This window comes from Chanodichthys erythropterus, chromosome 16 (genome assembly GCF_024489055.1).
Source record: "Chanodichthys erythropterus isolate Z2021 chromosome 16, ASM2448905v1, whole genome shotgun sequence".
Classification (NCBI taxonomy): Eukaryota; Metazoa; Chordata; class Actinopteri; order Cypriniformes; family Xenocyprididae; genus Chanodichthys; species Chanodichthys erythropterus.
In genome coordinates, this window is record NC_090236.1 from 47,020,484 (window position 1) to 47,043,254 (window position 22,771).

Genomic DNA, 22,771 nt, shown 5'->3' on the forward strand with positions numbered 1-22,771 from the left:
ACAAAAGCACAAGGAGTTCATAAGAAGATTCCGGGCTACAGAACACCCCTTGACCCCCTTTTCAGGGGTTTCGTGAAAACAAGGAAAGATAAAAATAGATACTATCTAAAAGTGATTTCATGTTTTTCTTCTGGAAGAGTATGTGAATAAATGCAGAACATGGACGTGTTGTAATTAATATGGAGAAAATATTAACTTCCGCTCAATCAATCCAAGTTATGATCACACACTGACTGATCTTACTGTTGTGGAGAAAGCATTTCCTTAAAACTACAGTCATCTTCCATGAATAGAGTTATCACTATGGGGATTCTCCATAGACTGGGCAGCAAAGCAACTGCTTTGGTCTATGAATAAAACAATTAGATCACCCTTTAATGTGATCTAATTATCACCTGGGGACATTTCATTTACAAATGTACAAGAGGGCTCTAGTTCCTTGGAAACAGAAACATGTTCTTGTTTCCTGAGCTACAGTACAACAGAATACTACAAAGCCAGTTATTACATCTGGACAAGGCATTTTTGCATTCATCAGAAGAGTGACCTTTTTCTTCACTGAAATAATGATGTTAATTAAGAATGAAAAATATATGATCATATCAGAGTTTTTAATATATTATCATTTGGGATAATACAACTTCTCTAATTCCATTTCCTTCCCTTAGTCAAATCATAACTCCTCAAAAATGGCCTGGACAAAAAGGTTCTGTAGCAGATAATGCCTGGTGAGAGCAGTACTTTTACAGTTAGCAGGCAAGTAGACAATATCTGTGATTTTTTTTTTTTTTTTTTTTTTCTGCACACTTCTGTGTAATGTGTAGGCTATTTCTAAATTGTATGAATCCGGATCTGGTCAAAATAACCTGCTAATGGTAGCGTTTATGAGGACTACATAATAAATACTGAAAAAAAAAAAACTTGTGTATCATTGTTATCATTGCGTAAAAAGGTTGTCTCTTTCTTTTGTCAGTATCGCAACTGTGATATTGTAAAGGAGAAATCAGGGAGGTGACTTAGGCTACTGTATAACACCAATTTGAAATTATTTTCAAAGGTGACTATGTATGACCACACACCACCACAGTAGAATCTATGTAGATTTACAGGACAAGCCTGCCTGAGGTAAGAAAGTAAAATGTGAAATGTGAAACATGAAGTGTATTCTTGATCATACTATGAATGTTAAATGACAGATTGGTGTCACCTAAAACAGCAGGGGCCTCATTTATAAAACGTTGAGCAGAAACTGTCCTATATTTGATCTTATGATCATTTCTCAAATGCACAGTGTAGCCTATGCATGATTCAGGTTCAAGTTCAGATCTGTTTTATAACAGATAAGCAAATAACACGTACACAGTTATGCTTTAGAGTTAGCCTATCAATTATATATTTCTATTTGTTTATTTTATTTATTTATTTTTTATTAAAAACACAAATTTTTTGTTCACCATTTCAAACACAGTGGTGGTAGAGCATGCACATACAGCTCTAGACCATGCTGGCAAAAGAATTTTGATTTATTAAACCATTTAGCATTTGACTGTACATCACATTATTACGATTATGCCTATATTTTGTGTGCAAAAAGTAAACTTCTCTAAAAAGAAATATCATTCTGAGCAACATTAATTTATGGTGCTCAGGAGGCTAAAAGCAGATTCTAAACTAGCCTATCAGCCATCTTAAATGATGACGAAGATCGTGATGTTAATGTTGTTCCACAGGATAATTAAACATATTTTTCAAGTTTCCAGGCATGATTAAATATATGGGCAATTACAGCGTTATGGACGTGACATTTGGAGTCAAAACTTGAAATATAAACGCTCAAAGAATGCATTTAATAGTAACATATTGAACCGTCTATTTATATATTCATAATCCCTTACTAAAGGAGTCCAGACATTAGAAAAATGTCAGTCTATTCAACTGTTTTATATTTTAGATGAGGGAAATATACAGCGTTTTGGGTGACAACATATTTTTTAAGAATTCTGTGAATTACATTGCGCAAACCAAAAGTAATACTGCCCACTGAATGAAGAAGGGTTGGCTCTTCACAGAGCATAAAATAATAATTTTATTTCATTTTTCATGTTCGCATTAATGAGGAAAAAACAACGTTACGGATGTGACAGTTTTCCGTTACGGATGTGACCGGTCTGAAAGCGGCACAAAAGACTGGTTTAAAACTGCTTTAAAACTTTCACAGAGACCTCAAGCAAGCATTTAAACCACCAAATACTGAAATCTGGGATACCAGTATGGTAAGACTCCACAATTTATCAACTTTTTACTAAACTTTATACAAATGAAACGTTATACTCTGTAGTGCAAAAGGTTATGGATTAGACCTATTTCTCATGTTGACAAGCATGTGCGTTGTTCAAGAATCAATTTAGAGACCATGATTTTCCTTCTTACAGAACTGCTTGCTAAAATACATTGACAAATATTAATGTTTATCATAAAGCAGTTTAAAATCGCATGTTTTCCCCACAGTCAGGTGAACCGATTGACACTATTGCCAATCGCAATCATGTCAGTTTTATGTTTTGTGTATGAATGACCGCACGGTTTTTTTCGTCTAGTTTTCAGAGTTTAAAGCGGAGTCTTGAGTCAAAATTATCAAACTTTATTTCAAGTCAAAATTATTGCAATCTTATTATTTTCATTTTGTCAGCTTGATCGCGCGGATTGTGATCAATAGGCTAGGCTATTCATTTTAACCAACCGGTAACGCGACATCCCAATTCCCGAGGGAAGTGTCCTATGAGACACAATGCTCTTCTATAAGTTGTACTGTATCATATAGGCCTACCTTTTGATGTTCATATTTCGTTCTCTGGCAAGAGGAAGAGAAGATCGGTTCATGTGCACCTGATCCGCCGCTTACAGGTGCTGCAGTAGCTAATCTGTCACGCGCCGTAGGCTATTAAAGAGCGACATCTATTGTTTAAATTTTGTTATAAAATCGACTGAATTTGAAAGTTAAACCTTTTTCATATTAAAACTAACAAAGCACAAAGAGTATTGTGATTATTGGATATGTTCTGATATGGTAAGCCTGAAACAGATCACAGCAATATAAAGAAGCAAACTCATAGGATTTAATATGAACCCAGCCAGCAATGACATGTGGGGCCCAGATGAGGGCTTCATGGGCGGCAAATGTGGGCCCCATTATGGGCTTGCACCCGGGATCCACATTGGGGCAAGCCGTGGAAGCCCAGACATACTAAAAGTGGGACCTGTAAGGGTACTGCATGGGTCTTAATTGGGCAATTCATGTCAGACCCATTTGGGCCCCACCTGCCCAAAGGGGTCCAAAGTGGGCTTTGCAACATGGCTACACAGATGGGCTTTAAATGGGATCTGTAAGAGTCTTATGTGGGTCCTAACTGGGCAATTCATGCCAAACCCATTTGGGGCCCACCAGTCTGAAGGGGTTTAAAGTGGGCTTGCACCCGGGATCCACATGGGGGCCAGCCATGGATGCCCAGATGGGTTTTAAGTGGGATCTGTAAGGGTCTTGTGTGGGTCCTAACTGGGCAATTCATGCCAAACCCATTTGGGGCCCACCAGTCTGAAGGGGTTTAAAGTGGGCTTGCACCCGGGATCCACATGGGGGCCAGCCGTGGATGCCCAGGTGGGTTTTAAGTGGGATCTGTAAGGGTCTTATGTGGGTCTTAACCGGGCAATTCATGACAGACCCATTTGGGCCCCACCTGCCCAAAGGGGTTTAAAGTGGGTTTGCACCCGGGATCCACATGGGGGCCAGCCATGGATGCCCTGGTGGGTTTTAAGTGGGATCTGTAAGGGTCTTATGTGGGTCTTAACCGGGCAATATGTGTCAGACCCATTTGGGCCCCACCTGCCTAAAGGGGTTTAAAGTGGGTTTGCACCAGGATTTAACCGTGAATGCCCATATGGGCTTAAAGTGGGCTCTGTAAGGATCTTATGTTGGTCCTAACTGGGCAATTCATGCAAGGTAAGCCCAACCATTCATTTAAGGAAACAATCTAAGAAAAATTAAAAATGAAGAATGAATGTAAGTACAAGATAAATACAAGACACATGATGCTTTGAACTGGAAGAAATATATTAAATTGAACAACAAAAATTATCTTTAAAAAACAATGTCACAACATACGGTAAACTATAAAATATATTTAAAAAAAATATCTGAAAAAAACCCTCCAAAAATACAATACAAAATACACTCATTATATAATACATTGAACAACAAACATAATCTTTAACAATTAAAATTTTACAACGTACCGGTAAATAAATAAAAAAATATATATTTTTAAAAAAATCATCTCTCCAAAAAATACATCCAAAACAGTCATGGCGTTTGTGTTGATGTTCTTTTTTACCCATAGATATATGAGCAATATCACACTCGTAGCCGTGCGATATGGCTGTATATCAGCACGCTGTGATTCGTCCGTAGGTAATCACTGCGTGCTGATATACAGCCATATCGCACAGCTACGAGTGTGATATTGCATTTATACAACAGTTCGACGGCACGACTTCGGTAAAGTTGGTTTTATATTTGCACATTCGGACTTATGATAAATTCAAACTTTCCAATAAATGTGCAATAAATTAACCCATACGGTAAAAAAAAAAAATATTTTCAAATATATTTTTAAATATACAAAAAATGGCCAAAACATATATTTGCTATAAATATATTTTCACATATAAATATATTTTCTAAAAATATATTTTTGGCCATTTTTTGTATATTTTAAAAAATATATTTTCAAATATATTTATACAAATATATTTTCCTAAAATGTATTTTTTGGCCATTTTTTGTATATTTTTAAAAAATATATTTTCAAAATATATTTTACAAAAGCATTTAAAAATATATTTTGCCCTACATATATTTCAACCCAAGAATATACATTCACGTCACATTTGAAAAACCTTTATTTGTTGTCTATAACACGTGAACATTTGAATAAAAATCAGCAAGGAACATACTTTACAATGTTCAAAAAATTAACTTTTTTGCTTTCAAGAAGTCTCAGTTTCCCCACGTCAAATCCTCAAAGCCTCTTTGGACACATTTGGAAATCTCTTCTTGACTGTGAGACAAAAATCAGTTATTTTTTTAACTTAATGTTTCTAGTAAATTTTCCTTTCACTAAGTATTAACTTACCGTATATATGGCTGCCATGGTTTCCTCATCAAAGGCACTTCTTCTCTGTCTCTACCACTGTACTCATACAAAAGACAAAACACAATTGCTGAACATCAGTACAGGTACAGAGGGCATGCAATTTGTCCTCTAACTAGTTTTGGATTTCCTGATATTTTTTGTTTACACTGGAACTAAAACAATTACAGGTATACTGGATTTTAAAGATATTTAATGGGCATATTTTTAGACAGTACAGTAAAGAAACTGATGATTGAGGAGAGGTCGAATTAGCCTTTCTTTACACTTCTGCATTGCATTTTCACTTTTACAAATGAAGGGATAGTGGAATATCACAAAGTCACTCAGTTAAGCTAACTTAACAAAGGGATACTTACCCTCATGCTGTTCCAGTTGATTATGACATTCTCTTTTTCTGTGGAATACAAACAGAGATATTTAGAAAAATAATCCATCTCTGTGTGTTCGCGCAAGAAGGTCAAAAACCAAAGTGAACATGACGGTAATCCACATGACCTCAGTTGATTAATCAACTTCTTCTGAAGTGAAACGATTTAAACGATTTAAAATCGAAATCGTGACACCCTTATCAACTAGGGTCATGTTGACTATTTCATGTTTATTACTGTGAAGCTGTTTTGTATAAAGTGCCACAGAAATGAAGATGACTTGACTATGAACATTATCCTGTACCTGTGACTTGTGGTTCTCCAGCACAATCGTTGGGCTGGTGGGGCGGACAGCAAGTGGACAAGCGTCTTGACAGATATTTTTAGGCTGTTGTCAGTAAATACACGGAACTATTGCAGGAAAGCACGGAACCAATATGAAACATCTGAAATTTGTATAGATCGAGAGGGGTATTTTAATATGTGTATGTGTGTTCGTTCAAGAGCAAGGAGTAGCGAAATTTACACAGCAACACAACTTGAGTACTTCTTTCTCTGACAGCAGCCATAGAAATAACAGCGATACGAACCTATTGAGTACTGCAGCCCTGAGAGCAGCGACGCGCATAGTTTAACGTTACCAAAAATAACAGCACAACCACTTCCAGCGGGAGATGTATATGTCACGGAGATCTGAGCCAGTTCTGTCGTAGCATATTGGCTTCATAGATCATGCTTTTTTAATGCTAGCATTAAAATGAAGCCTATTTACCCCATTTTCACAATAGCAGCATTGGTGCAGTCGACTGATAATGGAGCCGAATCAAAATTCATACTATAAGATGAGCGTTTCTTTGCATTTTAATGTTTATCATATAGTAAAATTCACTTACCTTACATTAGATGCGCTCTCCCAGTAACATCAGTTTGAAGTGTTCCCTCTAAAATTTCAAACGGCTTGACCCCGCCCCGCCTCTGCTTCAATTTCATTGGTTGAATATGTAAACCAATCATTTCCTTTCTGCCCTTAGAACATGTTTGAGTAAGTAAAACTCCCATCTGCCAGATGCGTGTGATATGTTGCATGCTGTGGGCACGTTTTGTGTGCAGAGTTTCAAAGAAAAAAAAAAAAAGGGGGGGGGGGGCGCTCTGATCACATGTACATTTGTGAGCTCGGCAATCCCAAACTGTTTTATAGTAGTTATAACGAAACTTTAGAGGAATTTTTGAAAATTTCTGTTTAATGTCTTGAATTTCTTTGAACAACAACAATGGGAGGATCTGAAAAGAGGAAAGGTGCGAAGAAGTCAGGAAAAACATTATCGGATGCTCATGCTAGCTCTGCTAGCATATGTGACGGCAAACAAACAGCCGAACTACGTAACAGTACTCCTGCGACCAGGGTATTGAAGGACAATCTGCATGATTATTGTGAGCAAAATGATGATATTGAAGCTGGTGGAGGAGGTGATTCCGCCGCTTTCTGACACTCCGTGCAATTCCCCGGCCTTTAAACTTCGGAGAACTGACAACGTAAATACAGCGATTATTTCCACACAACTCTCCAAGCTCTCGCAGCTGGTGAAAAACAGATCAGACGGTTTAGAAAAGTTGATTGGCGAAAACTCGCGGGTGATTAAAGATATGAAAGAGGAGATCTGCAGAAATACGGAACGAATCTCTGGAATGATGGAAACCATTGAGCTTGTCTGCAGCGAGGTTAAAAGTTTGAAAAAAAGAGTTGATTCTATTGACTCGCGCACAAAGAAAGAAGAAGTTAACTCCGCTGAGCGAGAAAATCGCCTGGCTCATTTAGAAGCCTACACACGCAGATGGAACCTGAGAATCCACGGTATTCCAGAGAAAGAGAGAGAAAACGTTCGCCAGGAGGTTATCAACGTGTGCCAACGCCTTCTACCTCAGTTTAAAGATAAATTCCCTGATGTGGTTGATGTGGCACACCGGCTTGGCCGTGTAAATTCAAATAATAAAGCCCTGGAATCATCTTCCAATTCACCTCGCGTTTTTACCGGGATGCAGTCTGGCGTGCCGCCAAGGACCAGGGGCGGAGCCAGGGGGTGGCCGGGGGTGGCCGTGGCCACCCTTGGCCTAAGCTTGGCCACCCCTTTGGCCACCCCGCTCACAACCGCTGTTTCAGAATAAATTTTTTTGTTGACAAGAATTGCGTTTATTTAAACGCAGAACCGTCTCTTTAAGACCACAAAAAAACGGGAGACTTTTCAGACGCGCACTCCAACTTCGCCTCAGCGCCAGGCTCAAGTCAAACGCGCGCAGAAATGATACAGGTGCCGAATGAGCTTCATCAGAATTAACAACAGTGAACGGCGAACATTATATAGCTTACGTAAATGTTTCTCAACTGGTGGGTTGCAAGACGCGCAGTTTTCAATCACGCGCAAATATGGCGCGCGGTATATTAGCTTACTCACAATAAATAAAGCGTAAAAGAAACTACGAGCATGCAAAGTCGTAGTTCTGTCGTCTATTAAGTTATGAAATGACAAAAAAAGCGATTAAAGCTGCATTAAAACTGTGCATGCATGTATGTACGCCTATTTTAGATTTATGCGTCACATGTCTCTGGACTAAAATATTCTGCTATGTCAGATCACAATATAGGCCTAAGGCACAAACTGATATGTAATTTTTTTAATGCATAAATAAATGTAAGAACTGTGCATTTGTATTAGAAGATGCTAATTTTGCAATCATTTAGAAAGTACAAACAAAAGTTATAACATTTAAATGCTTAAAATAATTAATTTTACATTCTGGCATTTATGTGCTGTTGACTTCTGCATCAGTAAATGGGAATTCAAAAGAGAACACTTTTTTTTCTTTGTACTGAGTTTAATTTAGGTATGATAGAACTGTTGCAATTATTTATTTTGACTATATAGAAAGTTTAAAATTTAGTGTTTACTTTTTTGGTTAATTTTTGAAACTACAGTATGTAGTTATCTGCATGTCTCATCCATAGATATGCAACAATGGAGAACAAGTTATTGGGGGTTTTGAGAACTAGAACAAGCTGACTGAACAAGTTGAAATTTAGCTATAGTGTGAGCCACTTTACTAATATGCCTGCAAGTGAGGAACGCAAAAATAAATAAATAAATAAATAAATAAATAAAAAGGTCACATTCACTCATCTCAATTAATTAAGTACAAATGAACTGTATTAGTTGTGTTGTAGGCACAGTTCAGTACTTTATAGTCAGACTAATTTTTATGTTGAAATAATGAAGATTTCTGTGCCACCCCAGACTGGTTGCTGGCCCCCGCCTGGCCACCCCTATGAAAAAATCCTGGCTCCGCCACTGCCAAGGACGCTGAGTTTCTGATTGAGAACCGACTGAAAATCACGGAAGACCTGTCACCGGCAGATAGAGCAAGGAGGATTAAACTTTGGCCCATAGTTGAAAAAGCCCGAAAAGAGAACAAAAGGGCTTTTTTCGTCGGCGGACGAGCATTTGTAGATGGTACGGAAATATTTCCTCCTGTCTAAAAGGTAATGAATCTGTTTTCTAGCTTGACTGACGCTTTGCGAACTTGACCCTGGAACTGATGTGTGCGTGAATTCTGGAACTTTGATCCAAAATACCTTTACCATACTTTTGACGGTGATGCGCTTATTTTTGTTCTTTCCTGAACATTCTTATTTACATCTTCCTGAGCTTTTTTATTTATATCATTTTAAAAGAAATGATTATTTCAGACTTTCAACCGTTCTGACCGGTTAGGTTCTCTGTCACGGTTTCTTAATCCTTTATACTTGTTCTTAGAACTAGTTCTTCTATTATTGTTCTGTTTTCTCTCTTTCTCTCTCTCTCTTTTCTTCTATGTCCTTGTCTATTATTTCTTTAAATTGTAGAGGGCTACGAAATATTCTTAAGCGTAAAGCAGTCTTTCTGTATCTTAAAAGTTTCAACACAGATCTTTGCTTTTTACAAGAATCTCATTCAACTTTACAAGATGTCAATTTATGGAGGTCACAATGGGGGTTAGAAATGTGGATGTCTCATGGAAATGACTATTCTGCCGGAGTTTGTATTTTAAAAAATAATTTTAGTGGAAAGATTCTGGCTACTGATTGTGACATCAATGGTCACTACATTATACTTGTTTTTCAGTTTGCAAATATGACTTGTATTATTGCTAATGTCTATGGGTATAATTCACCAAAGGATAATAAGGTTCTTTTTAATAAATTAGAAACACGTATACGTCATATGTTATCTAAATTTCCAAATTCTTCCTTAATATTCGGTGGTGATTTTAATGTTGTTTTGAATTGTACCTTGGACAGATGGCCCCCCCAATCTACTAACACTAATTCTGATTATTTATTATCCTTTATGCAAACTTTTTCTGTTGTTGATGTGTGGCGAGAAACCCATCCCTTGCAAAAAGTATTCACATGGAGCAATAATTCCCTTTCTAGACAATCCCGACTTGATTTTTGGTTGACCTCAGCAGAGTTATCAAATATAAAGACTGATATACTTCCCTCACCTTTTTCTGATCATAATGCCATTTCTATCTGTGTTCCATTTGTATCCTCTGCCTCACTGAGTAAAAGATCCTCATATTGGAAACTTAACTCCTCAATTCTCCAACACAATGAGGTTCTCACAAAAATTGATAACTTAATTTCCTTTTATTGGCATAAAGCTAATAAAGGGAATATTTTTTGCAATAATTGGGAACTTCTTAAATATGAAATTGGGAAGTATTGTCGGAAATATAGTAGTTCGTTGGAAAAATTAAGAAAAAATAATGAAAACCAGATTATGGCCAGAATTTCTGCATTATTATGTAAAAATGTACATGATCTTACAGAGTCATAAAAAATTGAGCTTGTTGATCAGAAACATAATTTAGAGGATATATATAAACGGAAGGCCAAAGGTGCCTTCATCAGATCTCAACGGAATTGGCTAGAGGAGGGTGAGCAGAATTCTGCCTATTTTTTTAGATTAGAAAGGCAGCGAGTAAAAAATTCTATTCAGCAACTATGTATTGATGGGAATGTAACTGATGATTTTAAGATAATTGCAGACTTTTGTGCTAAATTTTAAAATTACTTATATTCTTCAAAATTTTGCCAGCAGTCTGCCACAGATTTTTTTTGATTCCTTATCTCACATAAAACAAATTAATACTGAAGATTGTAGTCTGTGATGCACCCATTAGTCTTTCAGAAATTCTTGATTCAATAAATAATTTAAAAAATAACAAATCCCCAGTGTTGGAAATCTCAGAAGCATAGACCAGGTGACTTTGGGATCTCTTGAAGCAGAAGTTACTCTTTATTGAGAAACAAGCTGTGCGTCGCTGCGGTCATCCAAAGTCTAACTAAAGCAGTGGCTTGGTAGTTCATATACATTCAAGGGGGAGGGATACATAGAGTAGAGGTGTGGTCAATCTAAACAAAGGATGCAAATGCAGTAAGGAATCAGATCATTCCCTACATTTCCCAGCCATGATCTAATCGGCATATTTGTGTCATTCAAATGCATAGGTGCTAATCCAATCAGTCTGACAGTATCGCCCATACCTTTACATTATCATAGAGACAAAGACACTGCTGTATCTTAAGCTTGTCCTGCCAAATGGTCAGGATGTAAGATCCGCAGATCTTAAACAGATTCTTAAATTTGTAATCCCACAGTTCCCCCTTTGAGAGTTCTAGTAACTCTCACATAATACAAATTTAAACCTTCTTAAATCCCTTCTATAACATATGTTTGTTAACATAAATTCCATCTTCCAGTCATGCAACTTGTAACAGTTACAGACACATACATCTTATTCTGTGTCATGTCCAACATTTACATAAGTGTTGTTCTTTAACTTGAGTATACTGTTGACACACATATACAACGCAGGGTGGTAACATGTTGTATAAACTACATGATGACACAAAAAACCATGTAGCATAATCGTGGAAGTCCTAAAAGTCCATGGCGCCTGAATATCTGTGGAGTCTGTTCTCGGTAGAGTCCATTTCCATGTTTGTCCCAAGATGATTCTTTGTCGTTGTGCAACTCCGAGTTGCTCAGATGACTCTGTCATCATAAAAGTTGTTCATGGTTATCTGAGGTGATGCTTTACACCAAGTGTTGCTTTAGACGTCATGGCATATACACATACCTGCACACAAGAAAACAAAGAAAAAGCAGACCAGCAGTATTCATGCATAGACTTTAGTACGTTACACCTCTGATGATCGTATAGTTTTTCTGTCTAACCCTGATCATCATAAACTTCTAGTGATCGTATAGTGGTTTTGTTCTTCTTTTTCTTAACCTAGCCTTAATCAATTTGACACCTATAGACCAGTAAGGTGGGGATAAACTGAGAGAGGGGGAAACCTATGAGGAAGTCTTCACCACAGGGTTTAGCCCCCGATGCTTTATGCACTTCGGTTCTTCCCTGGGCTCCTCACTGGTCTGTGTGTCCTATTCTCTCCCTGTAGTTAATTTGCAAACTTTACTGTGCTTACATCTCTATCTTCCATTGAAACATCAGTCATAACAGACATCATAACCCATTGAGGATGGATAAGTGAATGGAGTGTGCTGTAGCATAACATTTAAGGCTGTGAGTGTACTTAACCTGTGTCCCCAAATGGTGGAAGTGATAGTCAACTTTCTTTTGTTCAGAATGAGTCTTTCAGCTTTCTTGTAAATGACTGGGGAAATTAAGCACTCACAGCCCAAATGGTTAGCATTTCAGCAAGCTGCTGCTCCAAGAGTTTGGAGAAGAGGGGAGGGGCAGTTTCAGTGTAGCAAGTAGACTGAGTAGGAGCTGAGTAAAGCTGTTCATTTCTTTTAATGTCTTTTTGTTTTTCCTACACTCTTTCATCCAATGTCCAGGTTTACCACAGTAATGACATCTGCCTTCTCTCTTAGGAGATTTACGTTTCTGTCGATTCTCTGTGTTGACCTTAAAGGATGCTGCTGCAATCTTTACTCTTGTCTTGACATCTGAGTCTCTTTCCCAAATAGCTAACCTATCCAAGTTGTTTTGCAGGGTTCCATTGGACCATTTGAGGTCTAAGAAAGGCAATGCATTTCTGTATTCTGATGAAAGCCCATCAAACCACATGCGGACCAGTGGTCCATTATCCTCTAACACCTTCTCTGGAGTGTCAACTATTCCACTGTATGCTGCCGCTGACTGACAAAATCTTTCAGTGTACTCACTTACAGTTTCATCCTTCTGTACACAACTAGTGATCTTTGACCAGTCTACCTTTGGTCCAACAAGGTTCTGTAACACTCTCAGAACTCCTTCTCTCAATTCGCCTTTGCTGGAATGCTGAAACTCAGAATTATTTACAGCACTTTCAAAATCATTGAATTCTGACTCTTTCAGGATTTGTGACATTAGCTGTGTGACTTCAGCTAGGGACATATCATAGAGCTTCATTTTTCTGGACAACTCTGTCCTAAACTCAGAAAAGTTTCTATGCACTGATGGCAAATTCTCAGCAATTCTTTCTATGTCTTCAGGACCTATAGAGGTACTGACTGCTTGTAACTGCAGTATGGGGGTTACAGATGGAACTGTGTCAACCCCTTTTGCCCTACTCTGAGCCTTTTGTCTCACTCCACACACTTCAACTGCTTTTACATCTTTATCCATGAATCCAGTATTGCTATTGACCTCTAGTCTACAGAAAGACTGTAAGTCAGGATAGCTTTCATCTGACTGTTGGTCTTTTGAGTCACATTTGGTTGAGGCTTTGTTAAGGCCCAACTTCTGAGTGAGACGAGACACTCTAGTGTGCAACTGTTTGTTCTGCTCTTCTAACTTAGCAATATGTTGGATTTGTTCTTGTGCAATGGATAGAGTAAATTCTCTGTGGCAGCAGATAATGCCCTTCATATTTTGCTTCCGAATACAAGCACCAAGTACCTTTTTGCATTCTTCAATGGACCAAACTTTTTCTGGATGAATCCCAAATTTCTTTGTCAAATCCAATCTGACTGACTCAGTCACTATTGAGTCCATGTGCTTTCCTAACAATGATCTGAACTCACTATCTGTCCATAAAGGAGTAGCTAGTCCACCTTTCTCAGTTGTTGGAATTAGTCTAGCGTTCTTTCTCAACATTTTGTAATGTCTTTCTGGCACAACAATACACTTCAACACTTCCCTGACAGAGCAGAGGTTAACCTAGTTAATACACATCGTAATGTATTCAACCTTCTCTGGTGAGCAGAGTAGAACCAACCTGCTAACACACTGTAACAACTGTAACCTTCCCTGAATTAACAGAGGATGAACCTTCTTCTCTAGCAAAGTAGAGGATGGCTATTCTGTTAAAACACCACCTTCCCTGATAAAACAGAGGAGAACACAAATTATTAGCACTTTACACTAATTCTTCCCTGCCTGAACAGAGGATACCTAATTATTAGCATGTGATGCTAAACTTCCCTGCCTAAACAGAGGATAAACTTCATCTCTAAAAGAACATTTTTAGAGGATAACTTAGTTAACCAAACCCTACAGCTGTCTGTTAACTCTTCTCTGACGGCGCAGAGGATAACAACTGGTCTTAATGGTTCTTTTGGATAGAGTATCACTCACCAACCCTTGGGTGTACAGGAAAATTCAGCCTGGATCTTCTTTTGGATCAGATCTCTGTTGTGCTTGAAGTTCCAATCTGGATTGAGGTGAGAAGCTCTATCCGGGTCACGGCACCAAAACTGTTGGAAATCTCAGAAGCATAGACCAGGAGACTTTGGGATCTCTTGAAGCAGAAGTTACTCTTTATTGAGAAACAAGCTGTGCGTCGCTGCGGTCATCCAAAGTCTAACTAAAGCAGTGACTTGGTAGTTCATATACATTCAAGGGGGAGGGATACATAGAGTAGTGGTGTGGACAATCTAAACAAAGGATGCAAATGCAGTAAGGAATCAGATCATTCCCTACATTTCCCAGCCATGATCTAATCGGCATATTTGTGTCATTCAAATGCATAGGTGCTAATCCAATCAGTCTGACAGTATCGCCCATACCTTTACATTATCATAGAGACAAAGACACTGCTGTATCTTAAGCTTGTCCTGCCAAATGGTCAGGATGTAAGATCCGCAGATCTTAAACAGATTCTTAAATTTGTAATCCCACACCAGGTACTGATGGACTATCTGCAGAACTGTATAAAGCATTTAGTAAAAAATTAACACCATTTTTACATAAAATGTTTTTAGAGAGTATTGAGAAAACAACGCTTCCTCCCTCTTTAACATTGATTCCCAAACCCAATAGAGATCCCCTTTTAATAGAAAATTGGCGCCCAATTTCCTTATTGAATACTGATTATAAAATGATTGCCTTAGTCTTAGCAAAAAGACTAAAATTTATTCTTAATAATATAATAGATGAGTGCCAATCAGGTTTTATACATCAGAGACATATTTCTAATAATATACGCTTGATTTTTGACTTATTGGATTATTCAGATCTTATTTCCACTGATAGCTTCATCCTTTTTCTTGACTATTACAAAGCATTTGATTGTTTAGAACATGAATTTATGTTACAATCCCTACACAGAATGGGTTTCGGTCATTTTTTTTGCAAATGTATTAAAATGCTCTACTGTAATGGGAATAGCTCTATCCGACTCAATAATGGCACTTCTCCTAGATTTTCTTTAAAGCGTGGTGTAAGGCAAGGTTGCCCCATCTCCCCATATCTTTTTCTAATAACTACACAATTTTTAAATTTACATATTAAAGAGAGTCCTGTGAAGGGAATTTCTATTGCTGGTACGGAATTGATTATTAGCCAACTGGCAGATGATACAGCGTTGTTTCTAAGAGATATCTCTCAGATCCCTATTGCTTTATCTTCTCTTCAGTCTTTTTCTAATGCATCTGGCCTTTGGCTTAATATTAATAAATGTGAGTTACTCCCGATTAAAAAATGTGCTGCATCCTCTATCTGTAACATTCCCATCAAAGATAGTGTCACATATTTAGTAATTAAAATAATAAAAGATACTAAACTAAGATGTCAGATGAATTTTAGTCCAGTTGTGGAGAAAACGCAAAAAAAAATTAACGTTTGGTTGTTAAGAGATCTATCTTTGAAAGGCAGAACTCTGCTTACTAAAGCAGAAGGGATCTCCCGGTTATCCTACGCTGCTCAGTTGGAAAAATAAAACTCATTATATTAGAAAATCAGTCATTTTGAACTCTTATAATAAAGGCGGCTTAAATTTCATTGATTTTGATTCTCTTAACAATACCTTAAAGATTAATTGGCTTAAACGTTCCCTTTCGATACTTCACTCGTACTGCGTATGGGGAAAGGTCTCCCTTTTTCCCCGCTGCTGAAGCCTTTTTCAATAACGCAGTGTAACTGCACCGTCATTGGTTCACTCATAGACAAGTTGTTGAACCAATGGCGGCGCGGCATAGCTGCGCGGCCTATGGCGACAAAGCGCGCGAATATTCCCGCCGAAATGGGCGGGGTATAGGGCTATATAAGCAGGCGTTTCGCCATAGGATTTCAGTGTTTTCTCCTTCAGCGACGACATCTACTTCTCTTCGCTGATCTCCGCCTGAAGCCGAAGAAGCTCGCCGCCTTCTGCTCTCGCCGCCGTCTGAAGAGGCTCCCGCAGCGGACTCGCCTGGACTCGCCGGTGGAAGAAAGCGCCGGCGCCCTCGCGGACTGCAGCTTCTAGCACCGTCGCCGAGCCGTCGCCTCCCGCTTCCCGCTTCCGGCCGCTTCCTGTGTGTCCCCTGCCGCCATCCGGCGCGCCGCCTGAGAGCTTCATCCGCGGCTTAAACGCCGCTCTAAAAGAGCGATTTTCAGCGGTTTTCACCGCTCTAAGAGCTTCCGCGGCCCTCGCCGCTCTAAAAGAGCCACCCAATTGCCGTTTTCACGGCAGCGGCGTCTCACGATGCCCCGCCACTCATGTGGTACTTGCAGGGCCCCCCTGCACGACGACGATGGACACAGCGAGTGTGTCGCTCGCCTGGGCAAGCCCCACGCTGACGGCGCACTCGCTGGAGACTCATGCCCGCACTGCGAGTGTATGAGTCTCGCTTCCCTGCGCTCGCGGGTCGCCTTCTTCACTGAGGGCGATCTCGCCGCTCGCGCCCTCCCGTCTCCTTCCTCCCGCGAGCCGGTGAGGAAAAGACGGCGGGGTAGAGCGACTCAGCGCCAGGAGTTGAGCGAGCTCACGCCGGCCCAGCCCCCGCGTGCCTCGCCCTCTCCTCCCAGGGAACTCTCTCCCGTTCTGTTCTCTCGCCCTGAGCAGCGTCCCTCCGCAGAAGCGAGTGACCTCGTCTCATTCGGGGGAACAGACGACGAACAAGACGACTCCATGTCTCTTGCGGCTTCCGAAGCGGAAGGTTGGGCTGGCGAGCCGGAAGACCCCGCTCCACCGCCTCCCTTGGAACCCATCGAGCATGGCCAGGGCATGGATGCCGAGCTCTTCCGCATCCTGTCTAGGGCCGTTGAAGAGCTGGACCTCGAGTGGGCCCCTCCAGAGGAGCCGTCTCGCAGCCGCCTGGACGAATGGTTTCTGCGCCGCCAAGCACCTCGCCAGCGTTCAGCGCCCTTCTTTCCTGAGGTCCACGAAGAGCTGACGAAGTCGTGGCGCGCTCCTTACTCTGCCCGCCTCCACACTACGCACCGCTCCGCCCTCACCGCCGTCGACGGCGCCGAGGAGAAGGGATACGAACGCTTGCCACCCCTAGATGAAGCGGTGGCTGCTCACCTCTGTCCTCCCGCGGCTGTGGGTTGGAAGACGAAGAGGGCCCTTCCTTCCAAGCCCTGTCGGACCACCTCTACTCTGGCTGGACGGGCTTACACCTCGGCGGGCCAAGCTGCCTCTGCGCTCCACACCATGGCCATATTTCAAGTATTCCAGGCCAAACTCCTCCGCTCTCTGGATGAGTCTGGAATCGACGCGCCAGCCTTCAAAGATCTCCGCAGCGCCACGGATCTTGCCCTGCGAGCTACGAAGGCTGCGGCCCAGGCCATCGGTCGTTCCATAGCTAGCCTGGTCGTGTTGGAGCGCCACCTGTGGCTCAACCTAACGGAGATCAAAGACCTAGACAAGACGGCCTTCTTAGACGCCCCGGTCTCGCCTTCCGGTCTCTTCGGGCCTGCAGTGGATGGCTTCAATGAGCGCTTTACTGCCGCGCAGAAATCGTCTCAGGCTATGAGGCATTTCTTGCCTAAGCGCTCCAGCTCCGCTTCTGCGTCTAGCCGCCCCAGGACTGCGCCGGCTCAGCAGAACAATCCAGCCCCACCTGCAAAACAGGCAGCGCCGCCCCAGGAGCATCGCCAGCGCTCGCGCCCTGCGAAGCGCCCTCCCTTCCCGAGGCGCCAGGGACCCCGGCCCAGGATTGTGCTGGACCCGGTGCCTCCGAAGTCGTCCTGATTCGTCGGACAGTAAGAGGATGGGGGACCGTCCCGTTACGACCGGACCACCCCAAAAGCTCCCACGAGTAATTTCCCCTCCGCCTCGTTTATTTCCGGGCGTGGGAAACATACTCCAAGTGACTTTTACCTCATCACAAAAAGAGCAAATTTCCTCTTCCACCCCTCGTGGTGTACGACCCTCTCAACGGCGGTCTGTCACCCAACATTATTCAACCCCTAGCCACTCGGGCCGAGGCCTGGCAGGCCATCCCCGATGTGTCAGAATGGGTCATGGGGATTGTAAACCAGGGCTACTCGCTCCAGTTTGTACGACGGCCCCCCCGCTTCGCCGGGGTGCTTCAAACGTCGGTCAATCCGGACGACGCTCATGTCCTCCGGGCCGAAGTCATGTCGTTGCTGGAAAAAGGAGCTGTGGAAACGGTTCCTCCGTCAGAGAGCGAGACAGGCTTTTACAGCCGCTACTTTCTGGTCCCCAAAAAGGATGGCGGTCTCAGACCCATCCTAGACCTCAGGCTTTTGAATCACTCCCTCATGAGACGGAAGTTCAAAATGCTGACGCTGAAGCAGATCCTCGCGCACATTTGCCCCGAGGACTGGTTCTGTTCGCTGGACCTGAAGGATGCCTATTTTCACATCCAGATAGCCCCCCGTCACAGACGATTCTTGAGATTTGCTTACGAAGGGGTGGCATACCAATATACGGTCCTGCCCTTCGGGCTGTCTCTGGCTCCCCGCACTTTCACCAAGTGCATGGACGCGGCGCTTTCCCCTCTGAGACAGATGGGAATCCGGGTTCTGAATTATCTCGACGACTGGCTCATCTTAGCCCGTTCGCGAGTCGAGCTGGAACACCACAGATCCGTGCTCCTCAGCCATCTACAATGCCTGGGTCTCAGGGTCAACTTAGCCAAGAGCTCGCTATGCCCCACTCAACGAATCTCGTTTCTGGGAGCAGTTTTCGACTCGGTCCGTATGACGGCAGTAGTCTCGCCAGAGCACGCCCTGGCAATTCAGCAGCTCACGGCATCTGTCACGAACAAAGCCTATCTCCCTCTGAAGTTTTTCCAGAGGCTGCTAGGGCTGATGGCTTCCGCCTCCCCGGTGCTGCAGCTAGGCCTTCTTCGGATGCGGCCTCTTCAGTACTGGTTGAAGTTCCGGGTTCCTCCCAGCGCATGGCGGCACGGCCGCCTATGTCTCAAGGTCAATCGGGCCTGTCTTCTAGCCCTGAAACCTTGGATGGATCCAGTATGGTTCCAGCGCGGAGTCCCTTTACGGGCGGTCTCACGGAGGACGGTGCTCTCAACAGACGCCTCCAACTTGGGCTGGGGCGCTGTGTGCGAGGGCAGACCGGCCTTCGGCTCGTGGAGCCACGAGGAAAGCCATCTACACATCAACTGTCTAGAGATGCTAGCAGTGATGAAAGCCCTTCAGTTCTTTCAGGCTTACTTGACGGGATGTCATGTTCTAGTTCGGTCAGACAGTATGACGGTGGTGTCATACCTAAACCACCAAGGCGGTCTTTCGTCCAGCCGCTTATGCGCTCTGGCGAAACGTCTGCTGGAATGGGCTCTTCCGAGGCTTCAGTCGCTCAGAGCGACTCATGTTCCTGGCAGGAACAATCTGGGTGCGGACATGTTGTCACGGAGCAACATCCCCTCCGACGAGTGGATGCTCCACCCCCAAGTGGTCCTCACGATCTGGGAGCTCTTCGGGAAGGCAGAGGTAGACCTCTTCGCCTCAGAAGACAACTCTCATTGCCCAACATTTTTCTCGAAGGAAGTAGATGCTCTGGCCCACACATGGCCCAGCACGCTCCTTTATGCTTTCCCTCCGATCGCACTGATCCCCCAGGTCATCAGGCGTATCAGAGAAGACCAGCACAGAGTCCTTCTGGTGGCCCCGCTCTGGAGGAACCAGGTTTGGTCCTCAGAGCTATTCAGGCTCTCTCTGAGAGCCCCGTGGCCGATTCCCCTGAGACGGGACCTCCTCTCTCAGGCAAACAGAACAATCTGGCACCCACAGCCACAGCTCTGGGCTCTGCACCTCTGGTCCCTCGATGGGAGCCGACTAGCCTCCCCGAGGACGTCCTAAATACCATTTCTCAGGCTAGAGCCCCGTCTACGAGGCGCCTCTACGACCAGAAGTGGTCAGTCTTTGTTGATTGGTGTTCAACACGCAACATAGACCCTGTGGAGAGTGACGTATCTTCCATACTGTCTTTCCTCCAAGAACGCTTGGAAATGGGGCGCTCCCCTTCCACGCTTAAGGTTTACGTAGCAGCCATTGCAGCGTTCCACGCTCCTGTTGCTGGCCAATCGGTGGGACGAAACGGGCTTGTGATCCGTTTTTTGAGAGGTGCTAGGCGTTTGAATCCTCCTCGCCCTCTCACTATTCCCTCCTGGGACCTCTCGTTGGTCCTCAGGGCCTTGAAAGGAGCCCCATTTGAACCAATGGGTTCAGCCGACCTCAGGCCCCTAACGCTAAAAACCGCTCTGCTACTAGCACTAGCATCGGTAAAGCGTGTTGGCGATTTGCAGGCCCTCTCCGTGAACCCTGCATGCCTCGAATTCGGGCCTGGTGACTCTAAGGTCGTTCTGAAACCTAGGCATGGCTACGTCCCTAAAGTGCTCTCAACTCCGTTTAGAGCTCAGGTCATCTCGCTCTCTGCTCTTCCTCCCTCGGCGGACGAACCAGAGCTGCAGCTACTCTGCCCAGTCAGGGCATTGAGGACCTACATAGACCGATCACAGTCTTTCAGACAGTCGGATCAGCTTTTTGTTTGTTTTGGCGGCCGCACCAAAGGGTCTCCGGTCTCGAAACAACGCATTTCCCGTTGGATAGTGGATGCTATTAACCTGTGCTACTCCTCACTGGGCACTAATTGCCCCATAGGAGTCAGGGCCCACTCCACTAGAGGAATGGCTTCCTCGTGGGCTTGGTCCAACGGAGTTTCCATCCAAGACATCTGTGAGGCGGCCGGCTGGTCTTCGCCGTCCACCTTTGTCAGGTTCTATCACCTCGATGTCCCGACCTTACAAGCTCGGGTCCTGTCGGTGTGATTAGCGGCCTTCAACAAAGTCCCGCTTCACGCCACCATAGGAAGTATCTTCCTTCAGTGTAACCATGGGTTCGGTTAGGCTTTGCCTCCGCTTGTCCTTTTGGCCCCCCTCTGGGTTGACCAAATGCAAGCTATATCGTTCCCAGCCGTGGCACGGCGTGGTTGAATTCGTTCCCCATACGCAGTACGAGTGAAGTATCGAAAGGGAACGTACTCGGTTACTAACATAACCTCGGTTCCCTGAGATACGGAACGAGTACTGCGTCACTTGCCGTGCCACGAGGCTGCGGCTCAGGGTCGTCGCTTCAGTCGATTGACACTGAAATCCTATGGCGAAACGCCTGCTTATATAGCCCTATACCCCGCCCATTTCGGCGGGAATATTCGCGCGCTTTGTCGCCATAGGCCGCGCAGCTATGCCGCGCCGCCATTGGTTCAACAACTTGTCTATGAGTGAACCAATGACGGTGCAGTTACACTGCGTTATTGAAAAAGGCTTCAGCAGCGGGGAAAAAGGGAGACCTTTCCCCATACGCAGTACTCGTTCCGTATCTCAGGGAACCGAGGTTACGTTAGTAACCGAGTACGTTTCCTTCACAATCAATCTTCTATTTGGAGCATAATCCCAAGATATGTCTTTTCTCAATTAGGAGGTATACATTTCCTTTTAATGTGTAATTATTCTGTTAGTAAACTTCCTATCAAACTTTCCAATTATCATCAGCAGGTGCTTCTGGCTTGGAGACTAATTTACAAGCATAACTTCTCGCCACACAATTTTTTTATTTGGAACAACTGTAATATTCTACATAAGAGGAAATCATTGTTTCTTGAAAATTGGTTCACTAATGGAGTAATGTTAGTAAACCAGCTGTTTGATAGTGATTTATTTAGTTATTTATTTAGTTTAATTTATTTAGTTATTCTGATTTTATTTCAATATATCAATTCCCACTATCTAGTAAAGAATTTAATATAGTTTTCAAAGCCATCTCTTTAGAAATCTGTATGCTTTTTAGAAACAATAATAATGCCACAGTGATTTCTGTTTGTCCCCCTAGCCCTGAATCCACTGTGGTTGGGTTTATTTGTTTTTCAGGGCATAAATCCAATTACAAAATCAGGTCGTTATTTTTGGACATGGTCACTTCTATTCCTTCCTCCATTTCTTATTGGAATAACCTTTTTGATGATATTAAGTGGTCTTATGTTTGGTCACTCCCTCAGAAATTCTTTCTAACAAATAAAGTTAAAGAAATATTCTATAAAATTATTCAAAGATTTTATCCAGTTAAGTACTTTTTACAGAAATTTAGAAGTGACATTGTTTCAAGCCTCCACTGAAACTGTTGATCATTTGTTTTGGGAATGTCCCTTTACTTTGTCTTTCTGGAATAATATTGATGCTCTGATTGTCCAAAATGTTTTTTGTAACTTTTCTTTATCATATAGACATTCTTTTTGGGTTTTATGTTAAAGACAAGAATCTACTTAATGCAAGTTTTTGTATAAACCTTCTTTTATTTATTGGAAAGTTTTATATCCATAAGTGTAAATACATGAAAAGTAAACCCCACTTTAACTTTTTCAAACAAGAATTGAAGATGTATTTAAATACAATTTCAACCTCTGTTAACAAGAAAGCAATGAAAACATCCAGAATTTGTGCCATGTTTAATATTCTTCCTTAA